Below are 8,099 nucleotides of genomic sequence, written 5' to 3'. Positions count from 1 at the left end.
GTAGTCGGCAGTTTTAGAAATCAAGGGCTCCAGGAAATGTGTTACCCTCGTGAGACGTCGTTCCTAACTTCAGAGGCCCTTTGACGCAAGACTAGTTCAGAGGAGCGAAAACGTGAAATTAGTATATCAGGGTATGGCATCACTTGCATAGAGCTGCGGTGGATATTTAGTAGTAGGGGGGGGGGGGTTGCGATATGATTTGCGTCTGATTGCAGCGCACCGTTTCCGTGGGATTCTCTAAGGTGGAGAGCTCTGGCTCTGAGCACTATGGGACTTAACATCTGAGGTCATCAGTCCCCTAGAACTTAGAACTACTTAAACCTAACTAACCTAAGGACATCACACACATCCATGCCCCAGGCAGGATTCAAACCTGCGACCGTAGCGTTCGCGCGGCTCCAGACTGAAGCGCCTAGAACCGCTCGGTCACTTCGGCCGGCAAGGTGGAGAGAAACTTCGCTATTGGGCAGCAGTGTTTTGCAGTTTAATTGTTGGTGACTGGCATTGTTAGCTAATAAAGGAAAACAGGGCATGAGAGAGAGAGAGAGAGAGTGAGAGAGAAATATAGTACTCTGGGCCGGGATGCAGGAGGCACCATTGTCTCCGGGTCGGGACGCAGTGGAGGCAGCATCGATTCCAGGTTGAGAGGCGGTGGAGGCGGCATCGATGTCGGGCTAACACATGGTGCTGACCACAATGACTTTAAAGTTATGAGACGTCCAGGGAATAGTGTTGTAGTCGTAGCGAAACGCCCTTGTCTTCTGAAACAGAGTGCGTGACAGCGGCGTTCATCACAGCTGATAGCATTTTAATTACGGTAAGCATTCATAGCGGGCACATTATTATTCCACACTGGTGGAATTACATACGATTGCCTGTCTCTAGTGCAGCGTACATGTGCTGAATACATGAACCTCTCAATCAGTCACCAAGCTCTCAGTCATTGTTTTTCGTCAAAGTTTCGAAACTGAGGTTCAGAACTTCATTTTTGAGTAACAGAGTGTAATTTCTTGTGAAATCGAGTGACGCTGCTATCTATATAACGCCAAATCAGAATTTTCATACAGATAGCACTAGTCATCTGTTTGACTGTCTCCTTTTTATGAGTTGTGATCGTCTGTGTTTTAATGAGTAAATTAGAGTGTTTAAATGAAAGAATTATTTGTTAGACATCTTCTTGTCACAAATTATTGTGTGAATCCACATTTTAGCATCTATGCCTAGGGCCTAAAAAACGCTTCATCCAATAGAAGTTGCCACGTTAAATCATAGGATGGGTCATTAAAGGCGTGACCTGTCCACAATTAGACTCGAATTTCAAGACGAATGCAATAATTGCAGTTCGAAAGAAGGCAGGTGTTTGCAAGTGTAAATATTACCCAAGCACATTGTAATTTGTCCACGTCCGCATGGTTTTGATTTGTGAGAAGAGTTAATCTGGCCAAGGACTAAGCGGACACATGGCACCTGCCCCGCTTTGTTCTTAAGGCGGCTTCGCCCTGAGAAACAACGGAGCGGAGTCAATTGATTGCTGAAGTCCAACTTGGCGCCTTGGCGCGTGGGTGTTCTCAAGTACGGCAGCTTGTGGCGGAGGAGCAGGGTAAGTTGTTGGTGGCGGGGGAGGGGGGGTGGGGTGGGGGGGGGGGTGGGAGGAAAAGGATCCGGGGCAGCCGCGGGTTCATTAAACTTGCAGCCACAACGGAGTGACTCCGAGTTGTTTGCACAGAGCGTGCAGTCGGCTTCCCACATCGGTTTTGCTACAGTTAATCAGTGCGTTTAATTGCTTTGCTGTTGAGCGTCTGCGTGAGAAGTAAGTAAGTCAGCAAGTATTTCGGGTAGCACGTTTCTGTATGAACCAACTGCGGTACCTTGAATCGTTGTCGAAACAAAAGTTTCTCCACAATCATACCATCTGTTAGGCTTGAGTAAAGTAAAGGTGCACGCCATGTTGCGCTGTTTCCACTCTCTTTTATGACAGGAATTTCGAGAACATCTTTCAGAAACCTATTCAAGGAAGTAGATAAACGAACTACTGCTCCTCTGTACCATCATTCATTAATAAAGTCTGTCATAAGTAACATCCATCTTTCTGGCCAACAGCTCAGTGCCCAGAATCAATCCTACGAATAAGAAAAAAGACTCAAAGTCATTCACTTTGGTGCAGAAAGGTGTCCATTATTTAGATACACACATGTTCAATAGTTTGCCAGTAAACCTAAAAACTTATTAATAGCGTATAGTTTAATAGTAGCCTAAATATTATAGTAGCCAACGGCCTTGCGACAGTGGTAACACCGGTTCCCGTCAGATCACCGAAGTTAAGCGTTGTCGGACTGGGCTAGCACTTGGATGGGTGACCATCCGGTCTGCCGAGCGCTGTTGGCAAGCGGGCTGCACTCAGCCCTTGTGAGGCAAACTGAGGAGCTACCTGATTGAAAAGTAGCGGCTGCGGTCTCGTAAACTGACATACGGCTGGCACAGCGGTGTGCTGATCACATGCCCCTCCATATCTGCTTCCAGTGACGCCTGTGCTCTGAGGATGACACGGCGGCCAGTCGGTAACATTGAGCCTTCATGGCCTGTGCGGGGGGAGTTTAGTTTAGTTAAGTATTTTATTAGTGGAAAACTCCTACTGATGAGTTTCTTAGCAAAACCAATTAATGTACTCTACTACGTACCGTAATATCTTTGTTCGACATATCTTGAGTTCAACAATACGATCCCTGTGTTAAGCACTGAAATGATGTAAGCCATTATTGGCCGGAAAACACTGTCTGGGGTTATATGAACCTTAGCAAATGCTTTTGGTTTTCATGATGCTTGCTTACATTCAACGACGCCCAAACGCGGACACTAGGGTGAGTCTGCGAGTCCCTCCCCCATCCCTAGCTCTCATGGAAACGAAAAACAATATAGTGTAGACCGTATTGACGCCCTTGGCTACAATAGCCCTGGAATTTTGCTACGCACTTAAGCATGTATTCATTTAAATGTCTGTTTAAACCTTGTTATTAATGTATAAATGAACAAAATGTGTAACATGTTTTACTTTTCCCACTTCCTTGAGGATAATCTAACTTAGGATCTGAGGAAGGAACATAGCAGGTCCGTTTTTTGTAAATACGTAGATTGTATATTTTGTCATACTGACATGTTCGACGTCCTCAATAACCTTCTACTAAGATTGTAGAACTAACAGTGTACCTAATCTTATCAACGGACTAAGGAGAATACGAATAAAATGTAGATGCATGACGTGACTTACAGTATTTTCAAAACGCAAGTGGAGATCAGCCAAGACAGAAAAGGTCTTAGATCCTCACTGTTTAACTTTGATCTTCAAGAAGAAGCGAAGGAAAAAGAAAGAAGTAATTATTACTGACTCTCAGATGACGTGGCTTAGATGGAAGGAGGAAAGAATTAGAAGAGCTGTCAAGTGTCTGAATATTGCTTTCGAAGCACACAGTCTGAACAGCAAATGTAACAAAAGGAACGAAGATTGGGGTTTACGTCCCGTCGGTAATGAGGCTACTGAAGACGGATCACCAGCTGGACTTGGGGCGGATGAGAAAGGAAATCGACCGTGCCCTTTTCAAAGGAAGCCATTTCGATATTTGCCTTAATCGATTGAGGGAAATCGTGGACAATGTGAATTAGGACGGCTGAACAAGGCTATGAAACTCGGCGTTTCTGAATGAGAGTGCAATGTGTTCAACAGTGTGTGGCCTGCTTGGTATGAGTAAGGGGCAGTGAAACGTGACTATTCATATACGATGTTCTCAAAAGGACAGGAAACCCATAGTCTAAAAATGTCAGTTATCTTTCCTTTTCTCAATAAACAGTGCAAGGCGCTAATATTATCCCAACACTAAAATCAGCCTTCATAAAAATTTCAAGGGTTGTATTCTAAAAGTTCGTACACCATATTTATTTCTTGAAGTTAATACTGTAGCAACAAATTTCGTTATGTTTAATTTGTACAATAATTTTAACCGTATTTCTCAATGAGATATAGAAGATTGAAAAGATCCCTCCCCAGAAACTGTAACACACCCACCACCCAAAGGACGTCCCTTCGACAAAGACAACGCCGCAGTCCTTACTCTGAGCAGAATCTTTGGCCTCGGTACAGTATGTGAACCAGAGAGTGGTCCCACGCAGTTTTCCTTTTGTTTTCCTACTCTGGGCCATTGATTCTTCCTGCTCCTGATTTAGTGGGTGTATTTTGTGAGAAGTTGCACACTCTTAATTCGCCTCTTCCTATTCCTTATAATATTTTCTTATATCTGCTCTGGGTGAATACTTTTAGTGATTATGGAACTCGATTTTTTTTAGATATGTTCTCTATCCGATGATCAGGTTCTATTGTCCTGAAATTGTGTGTAAATGAACTGAATATCAAAATAAACTTTGTGATACAATTGTACGAAGGAACTGTCATTGTTACTGAAACAACTTATGTCGTAAAACAACCGTTTAAACTTGTAGCACCTACTCAAATTATAAACCCAATTTTCAATACATACATTACAACAACGCGAATAATTTAGCCACATTCTCCTAAAAATCCCTGGTTGTTATAGAAAGGATAGGTAGCTAGGACTCTACAATCTTACGTCGTAGGAACAAATCGATAGGAGTGAAATCTGGGGATCACACTGGCCTTCCCATTCAACGATGACGGTACTTATTGTTCACATGCTCACAGGTGTTAACATTGAAACGGGATGATGGGCCGTTGTACTCACAACATCTCGCGGACAACAGGATGTTCATTATCCAAAAACATTGTCGGCGCATATCGACTGAACACCAGATAACAAGCACCATTCAAACGGAGAGGCAACAAATACGGTCCTACGAATCGATCTTGTACTGTTTCATCCCTCAGTTTCAAAGAGAATCGTTACTGGTGACTTGATATCATAATTTCAGTTTTGTTTCTTGTGGAAACTGAGAACAACATCTCGATTGAAACGGGCCTCATCTGTAGACGATAAAGACAGAATGAAATCCGGCACTGCAGCACTGCACTAGGTTCTCCGTTGACAGAAATCATTTGGTGCTGTTGTTTGTACTCGTTGTTAACAGCAGGGACGTAATTGCTCCCTCACCAGCACTATCCACTCTGTATTCCCTAAATATGTCCTTTACAGGCAAGATGACGGGAAAGTATTGTGGAATATTCTCCTACATGATCCAACTCCAAGTCTTCAGATTCTTGTGTGCGAACTACTCTTTGTCGAGAAACCTGGACAGCCCATTCTGACTTCAATGAGGCAGTGTCCAATAAGTTTCTGCCCACAGAGACAAATATCTTCCAATTACGATGAGCCGTTAAATTAATAGGCTTTCCAGACGAAATGAGTTCCCATAAAGTTCTGCTGTATTGTACACCGCGTCACGTTACAAAATGTACCAACGTTTCGGCCACTATTCCCTGTGAACTTAGGGGGTGTATCACTACACACATACTACGTACTCTGATGAAGACAGTCTACAACATGGAAGGATTCTACGAAAAAATGAATGACGCCTGTCGCGAAGCTTTTTTCTACACATTCGTTCTGATTAATAGGTGCCACACCCTGTTGCGCCCCAAATTAGATGGCGCAACTCCCTGTTGCCCCCAAATTAAATGCATGTCTGCAGATTCCCATGACGAGTGATGTTTTATCTCCGACAACCACTTGTGGACTGTACACATCAGTAAAATTACGATGACTTTATTGTTTGTCAGTGTGGCGCCTGGCAGGCAGGCAGCTGTTCCTCCTGAAACATAAACATCAAACACACTATGTGATCAAAAGTATCCGGATATTTGGCTGAAATGACTTACAAGTTCGCAGCGCCCTCCATTGGTAATGGAGCCTTGATGACAGCTTCCACTCCCACAGGCATACGTTCAATCGGGTGCTGGAAAGTTTCTTGGGGAGTGGCAGCCCATTTTTCACGGAGTGATGCACTGAGGAGAGGTATTGATGTCGGTCGGTGAGGCCTGGTGCGAAGTAGGCGTTCCGAAAAATCCCAAAGGTATTATATAGGATTCACGTCAGGACTCTGTACAGACCACTGTATTGTAGGGATGTTATTGTCGTGTAACCACTCCGCCAAAGGCCGTGCATTATGAACAGGTGCTCGACCGCGCTGAAATATGCAGTCGCCATCCCCGAACTGCTCTTCAACGGTGGGAAGCAAGAAGGTGCTTAAAACGTCAATGTAGGCCTGTGCCGTGATAGTGCCACGCAAAACAACAACCATCACACAATAGCACCACCGCCTGCGAGTTTTACTGTTGGCACTACACATGCTGGCCATACCCACACCCTGCCATCGGATCGCCAAATTGTGTACCATGATTTGTCACTCCACACAACGTTTCTCCACTGTTCAGTCGTCCATTGTTTACGCTTCTTACACCAAGCGAGGGGTCGTTTGGCACTTACCGTGGTGATGTGTGGCTTATGAGCAGCCGATCGATGATGAAATCTCCCGACCAGCTGTCATAGTACTTGCAGTGGATCCTGATGCAGTCTGGAATTCCATCGTGATGTTCTGGATAGATGTCTGCCTATTACACATTAGGACCCTCTTCAACTGTCGGCGGTCTCTGTCAGTCAACAGACAGGCACTGAATGCAGTACATCTTCAAGTTTCACTCCCGCCTGACACTGTTAGTTACCAACTTTTCCACTACATGGCAAGTGTGAGTGAGTTATTCAAACATTCGTCATGGAGTCGTGTAACATTGCAGTGTTGTTTATTGTTTTATGAATCAAATTCCGCGACTACGGTTCAGAGACAATTCAGGAATAAATATCACAAACTGCCACATCAGAGACAAACTGTTATTAATTAGTTCAATAGTTTTACTGAAACTGGCTGTGTATCACATATGACGCCGGATCATGATCGGCAATAAGTCTCTGACGCAGCAATTGCAAAAGTTCGGCAGTCTTACACTCGTAGTCTACGTAAATCAATCGGACATACCAGCTTAAAATAAATTATACCTAGTGTTATAGTTTGAAAGGTATTGCAGAAATGCCTGTCATTCAAATCCTACAAATTAGAACAGTTGAAAGCTTTAAGGGGAAGTGACAAAGAAAAACGAGCTGACTAGTGTAGAAATGTTGAACAAAATGTAGACTGAAGATGATTTTCTTAACAAATCTGTGTTCAGTGACGAAGTCACCTTCCATACCTGCGGTAAAGTGAAGCAGCTTAATGTTCAGTTATAGGGTCCGCAAAAACCACGTCACACAATCAAACCTGCAAGGGACACGCCTAAGGTAAACGTTTTTTGCGTTGTAAGCTATAGGTAGATTTATGGACCATTCTACACTCTTGGAAATTGAAATAAGAACACCGTGAATTCATTGTCCCAGGAAGGGGAAACTTTATTGACACATTCCTGGGGTCAGATACATCACATGATCACACTGACAGAACCACAGGCACATAGACACAGGCAACAGAGCATGCACAATGTCGGCACTAGTACAGTGTATATCCACCTTTCGCAGCAATGCAGGCTGCTATTCTCCCATGGAGACGATCGTAGAGATGCTGGATGTAGTCCTGTGGAACGGCTTGCCATGCCATTTCCACCTGGCGCCTCAGTTGGACCAGCGTTCGTGCTGGACGTGCAGACCGCGTGAGACGACGCTTCATCCAGTCCCAAACATGCTCAATTAGGGACAGATCCGGAGATCTTGCTGGCCAGGGTAGTTGACTTACACCTTCTAGAGCACGTTGGGTGGCACGGGATACATGCGGACGTGCATTGTCCTGTTGGAACAGCTAGTTCCCTTGCCGGTCTAGGAATGGTAGAACGATGGGTTCGATGACGGTTTGGATGTACCGTGCACTATTCAGTGTCCCCTCGACGATCACCAGTGGTGTACGGCCAGTGTAGGAGATCGCTCCCCACACCATGATGCCGGGTGTTGGCCCTGTGTGCCTCGGTCGTATGCAGTCCTGATTGTGGCGCTCACCTGCACGGCGCCAAACACGCATACGACCATCATTGGCTCCAAGGCAGAAGCGACTCTCATCGCTGAAGACGACACGTCTCCATTCGTCCCTCCATTCACGCC

At 44.8% G+C, this 8,099-nt stretch overlaps 1 pseudogene; it reads left to right on the top strand.

Moving 5' to 3' along the window:
* Window positions 1-2,267: 2,267 nt before the first annotated feature.
* Window positions 2,268-2,385, top strand: LOC124617015 (annotated as a pseudogene).
* Window positions 2,386-8,099: the final 5,714 nt, after the last annotated feature.

This window comes from Schistocerca americana, chromosome 5 (assembly GCF_021461395.2).
Source record: "Schistocerca americana isolate TAMUIC-IGC-003095 chromosome 5, iqSchAmer2.1, whole genome shotgun sequence".
In the NCBI taxonomy this organism is placed as follows: Eukaryota; Metazoa; Arthropoda; class Insecta; order Orthoptera; family Acrididae; genus Schistocerca; species Schistocerca americana.
Note: the sequence above shows the minus strand (reverse complement) of the source record. Positions and strands in the feature narration are given on the sequence as shown.